Source organism: Salvelinus fontinalis, chromosome 27 (assembly GCF_029448725.1).
Source record: "Salvelinus fontinalis isolate EN_2023a chromosome 27, ASM2944872v1, whole genome shotgun sequence".
Classification (NCBI taxonomy): domain Eukaryota; kingdom Metazoa; phylum Chordata; class Actinopteri; order Salmoniformes; family Salmonidae; genus Salvelinus; species Salvelinus fontinalis.
The window spans coordinates 21,667,400-21,673,399 of record NC_074691.1 but is presented as its reverse complement, the minus strand read 5'-3'; the positions used below and the strand labels follow the sequence as shown (position 1 = coordinate 21,673,399).

Below are 6,000 nucleotides of genomic sequence, written 5' to 3'. Positions count from 1 at the left end.
AGAGAGAGAGAGAGAGAGAGAGAGAGTAGACAATACTAAACATCCCTTCTGCAAAAGGATGCTCTATAGTTATCCTTCCCTCACAACATATTTACATCAAACCGTAAACACAACAGCTGCCGATTACTGGACAGCTTTACAAATAATACACACATCGTTGGCACTTACATTGTTAGGGAATTTCATAGTAAGGACAGGTGTGCCATTGTGCTTTTCATTGAAAGTGACGGTAAACTAGCTACTGCATCTTGAGTAAGTTAGAAACAAACTCACTATGCAGGAGTCTGCCAGGCATACAAGGCTCTCCTGCACCTCGAAGAGAAAAATAGAAAATAACAATGATGATATGAAAAAGAGAAATTCAAAGCGAGGGAGAGGAGCGCAGAGGAGAGAGAAGCAGGGAATGCTCTGTCTGGAACAGGGTTTAGTGGATTAGCTCTGTCATGCGGAAACGGGTGGAAATAAGGGTTGTGTTGGCTGGATGAGGCCTGACAGCCAGGCGGAACACACACCCACGCACACGCACACGCACACGCACACACACACACACACACACACATCGTCGGGACTGCACTGGGCTGTGTGAGTACACTCTCTTATATCGGTCTAACACTCTACCGCTAAGTAGAATACACACTGACTCACATGGTACATGAGACTTGTCACAATGTAGAGTTCTGTGGTGACCTTGCCTACAATGACGATACCGTCATGCAGTGTTGTTCTAGACCATGGAAAATCCCAGAATTCTCTAGAATGTTATGTGAGGTGAGCTATCTACAACCAAACAATGGAATAACTCTGTATAACCTTCCACTGCTGGCTCAACCTGCAACACAAACGGACGCACGCACACACACACACACACACACACACACACACACACACACACACACACACACACACACACACACACACACACACACACACACACACACACACACACACACACACACACACACACACACACGATAATTTCTCCGGGGGCACAAAGTGGCACAACATTAAACTATTCATTACTGTCAACGTTGAGAATCATTTAGAGGCCTTTAGATTAGATCGCTGATGAAGACGTATCACTAGATGGCACCATTGTCCGTTTAATTTTCTGTTTGCTTTCCTATTCCTCCGCATACAGTCTCCTGACCAGGACCACTCTGACTGGGCTCTCCTTTCCTCAGGAGCCTGTGGAGGTTTGGTTGAGCCCAACACTTGTGGCCTCCATTGATCTGTTGATACAGTTAAAATGTGACCATAAAACTGGAGATTCATCTAAAAGTCAAAACAATACTGTGAAGGTAACAAAGATGTCAGTGGTGTTCTCTAGAGGAAATGACTGGCGACTGGGTTATGTCAATTTGCCAACTCTTTCTATGTTTTCTTTGAATGGGCAACATGTTTCACTGTGTAGGAGTTAAAAGTAAGCAACCCGAGGTTTGAGTTCTTCATATAGCTGACACCAGTCGAGGCTGCTGAGGAGAGGACGGCTCATAATAATGTCTGGAACAGCACGAATGGAATTTCATCAAACACAGTGAAACCATGGAAACCATGTGTTTGATGTTGCTGATACCTTTCCATCTATTCCGCTCCAGCCATTATCACATGCCCGTCCTCCCCAATTTAGGTGCCACCAACCTCCTGTGGCTGACACATTGTTTTAATGACAAACATAAATAACAGTCAACATTGCAGAATTGTCAGAATCAGACTGGAATAGCACAATATTCAAATACATGTGAACAGTATATAATGAAGCACTATTTCCAATACTACATTATCTGAAATTGGTGAATATTGCTCTCTATAAATATTGCTCTATATTAAATGACTGACTCAGATCGGCTGACAGTCAACGAGGAGGAGTAAGAGACAGTGATGGCGTACCCAATGGAATCACTTCTTGCCGGCACTCTTGGCCTTTGTTGCTGGGCAGTGTTCTTCTCTAGCTCCAATTATCTGGCAGCCTCCTGAGCCTCCTCCTCCTCTCGACGATGAAGATCCAGACCCTGGGCCGCCAGCACCTTCTGACGTTGCACTTCCAACGCCACCTGGACAGAGAGAAAGTGAGAGAGAGCAAGAGGCCAGAAAAAGAGCGAGAGAGAGAGGACAGAGAGAGGCATAAAAGGAGGAAGACAGATGGACAGAGACAGTCAGCTGATATGTTGTCCTGTCCCTTTTCCTCTCAAAGTCATAATAGTATTAAACATAGTTTTTATGAAGATGTTTTGTCTACAGTTGTTCTGTGTATGCATTTGTGCGTGTGCATTTGTACCCTATGAACACTGTGGTGTTCCAGCACTGTGTCTCTGACCAGACTAAAGCCTTGATCTGCTCTGAGCACTCCCTCCAACGGGCCTCCTCCATCACCTGGTCCTTCAGCACCAGAACCTCCTGCTCCCTCTTACACAGTCAGCTACACAACACAACACTAAACAATACATTAATTGCACTATAACGGTGACAAACAGTGCCCACAAACTGTTAGGGTCTACATCAAGCTGTCCCAACAGGAGTCACAACAGCAGTCTCAACACCTTACCACTGCTATACCTGGTTATGAGTGGAGCCTTGTCTGGCAGTGAAACAGTTCATTCAACCTCATTTACTGCCTTTAAAAAAAACATAGCTGGTATGGCTGACTTGCTTAAACAAATATGGTTTATACTGACAATTGAGATGTACAAACTATGGTATAAGGGGACGACAAGCGGATAAGAGGCAATCCGTAATTTCAATTTAGACATTAATGAGCGAGCTAGGACGACGTAGTCAATATAACTATTTGTTCAGCACTATTGATATGTACAGTGACAGAATTCAGAACATGGGCTGTTCTTACAGTATTCTCCCTATACACTGTCACGGATCCCCCCGGTACTGATGCTCATTCTGTTCACCAGTTCCGGAGGTCGACGTCACCAGCTTTCTAGGCTTCACTGAACTGGATTCATTATCATCAACCCCAGACTGTCTTGTCTGATTACACACACCTGGTTCCCATTTCCCCTGATTAGTATGTTATATATGTGCCCTCTGTCTTTGTTGGTTATTGCTCCCATGTCCGTTGGTGGTGTGAGTATCTATGTGTTGGTGCAGCTGTTATGCTGCGTGGTATACATATTGTGTATTACGGGTATCGTGTCGTTCAACGAGGTTTACCCTCACTCTTATATTTGGGTACAGCCCAGTGTTTTAGTATACGTGTTTGTTTTGGGTGTATTAAAAACCCCTATTGTGTATTCCTGCGCCTGTTCCAAAATAATTTATACCAGCACAACATACACCAAGTCAGAACCGCAGGATAAATAAAGGGAGCGCATAAGCAGACAATGAAAGCTCTTACAATATTTGATGATTACATTTCTCTAAAACAGGCTATAGGCTACATGTGCACCACCAAGTCAGAACAGTAGGTGAAATTAAGAGTGGAAAAGGGACCAAATTATTATGGTGAGGCACATGGGCTACTAACAGCTTACTCACAACATACACTTAGTATTACTTTCTTAGCTACAGTATACATATCTCCCTGGCATATTACATCATTTATGTAGCAACATACAAGACATTTTTGGACTCACCTTGCTGTGCTCACTTGAACAGGAAGGTGGTGTGGCAGTCTTTCGTGGCCAAATTTTGTCATCAAACTTTGTCATCAAAGTCTGACAGTCTCTGGATTTATGGTGCTTTCAAGACAACTAGGAACTCTGGAAATGATGACGTCTGTCACGACTTCAACCGAGGCAGGCTCTCCTTCCCGTTCGGGTGGCGCTCGGCGGTCGTCGTCACCGGCCTACTAGCTGCCACTGACTTTTTTTCCTCCACCTCCTTATGTGTTTATTTGTATCACCTGGTTTGAGTTAATTGGTAATTAGTGTGGCTTTATTAGTCAGCCAGCCTGTATGCTTATTTGTGCGGGATTGTTCGTCTGTAGCTGTGGATTTCGGGAGTGGTGTATTGTATTGTATACTTGGTTTGTCTCCCGTATTAGTAGACAGGTGTTTATGACACCCAGTAAGTCCGTGTTGGACATTTTGGTTTGCCGGTTGGGAATTAAAAATCACCGCATTGAAGCTCTGCTGTTCCTGCGTCTGATTTCACACCCCCCGACACCCAGGTCGTTACAGAATCCCGCACCACTCTAATGGAGTCAGCAGGAGCAGCAGCCAACCCTCTCCCATCGATGGAGGAACGGGTTCTCCACCATACCACCGTCCTCCATCGGATCGGATCAGCCATGGACCAAATGATGGAGAGAATGGAGCGATGGGAGAGGAGTGGGCTCCTCTCTCCACCTTCGGCCCCCCCCCCCCCCCCTCAGGACTCTCCATCCCCCGGCTCCAGCGCGCTCCGTCTTACGCTCCCGAGGGATTATGATGGAGCGGCGGCAGGTTGTCAGGGGTTCTTACTCCAACTGGAGCTATACCTGGCCACTGTTCACCCCACTCCCTCGGGAGCGGAGAGGGTGAGTGTCCTCGTCTCCTGCCTAACGGGTCGTGCTCTGGAGTGGGCCAACGCAGTCTGGAATGGCCCGGACTCCGCGAAGGAGCACTACCCGGAGTTTACCCGTCGTTTTCGTGCCGTGTTTGACCACCCCACAGACGGCCGAGCGGCGGGTGAGAGACTATTTCATCTCAGGCAGGAGAAGAGGAGCGCACAGGATTTCGCGCTGGAGTTCCGGACCTTGGCCGCGGGATCAGGGTGGAATGACAGGGCCCTTATTGACCACTACCGGTGTAGTCTCCGGGAGGACGTCCGCAGGGAGCTAGCGTGTCGGGACATCGCGCTTTCTCTTGATGAGCTTATTGACATGTCCATCCGACTGGATAATCTGCTGGCTGCCCGCGGGCGTTCGGAGAGGGTCCTGTGCGTTCCAGCGCCCCGGCTTCCATCCCGATGGAGTTGGAGGAGGAGGAGGCCTCCCCTGCACCAACTGTGGTCGGAGAGGACACACGGTCGACCGGTGCTGGGGGGGTCTGTCTGGGAGTCGAGATGTCAGGCGGAACGCTTCTCGTTCACCCCAGGTGAGTCAGCACCAAACACACTCAGAACCCCCTGTTGGTCACATGTTTGTCTCAATTTTTTTCCTTTATTTTTTTCCCCTCTTCCCAGCATAGGGCACTAGTCGATTCAGGTGCAGCTGGGAACTTTATGGATCGCGGACTCGCCCGTAAGTTGGGCGTTCCGCTTGTGCCGATAGATTGTCCCTTTCCCGTTCACTCCCTAGATAGCCGGCCATTAGGGTCAGGGGTGGTCAGGGAGGCCACAGTTCCCCTGGACATGGTGACGCAGGGGAATCATAGGGAACGTATCAGTTTATACATTATTGATTCGCCTGCGTTTCCAGTGGTGCTGGGTATTCCCTGGTTGGCCCGGCACAATCCCAATATTTCGTGGAGACAGGGGGTTCTCCAGGGGTGGTCAGAGGAGTGTTCTGGAAGGTGCCTGGGAGTTTCCATTGGTGCCACGTCGGTGGAGAGTCCAGACCAGGGTTCCACGGTGCGCATTCCCCCCGAGTATGCCGATTTGGCAATCGCTTTCTGTAAAAAGAAAGCGACGAAATTACCACCACATCGACCGGGTAGGGATTGTGCGATAGATCTCCAGGTTAACGCTGCGCTTCCCAAGAGTCACGTGTACCCTTTGTCCCAAGAGGAGACGTTGGCTATGGAGACATATGTCGCGGAGTCTCTGGGACAGGGGTACATTCGGCCCTCCATCTCACCCGTCTCCCCGAGTTTCTTTTTTGTGAAGAAAAAGGAGGGAGGTTTGCGTCCGTGTATTGATTATAGAGGTCTAAATGCCATCACAGTGGGGTTTAGTTACCCACTACCTCTCATCGCTTCGGCGGTGGATTCATTTCACGGAGCGCAGTTCTTTACAAAACTGGACCTCAGGAGCGCGTACAGTCTGGTGCGTATTCGGAAAGGAGACGAGTGGAAAACCGCATTTAGTACCACATCGGGCCACTATGAGTACTGCGTCATGCCGTATGGG

The 6,000-nt window shown here is 48.4% G+C and overlaps 1 pseudogene; it reads right to left on the bottom strand.

The window, feature by feature from the left end:
* Positions 1–1,955: 1,955 nt before the first annotated feature.
* LOC129825650 (uncharacterized) overlaps positions 1,956–6,000 on the bottom strand; it is a 92,332-nt pseudogene continuing 88,287 nt past the window's right edge.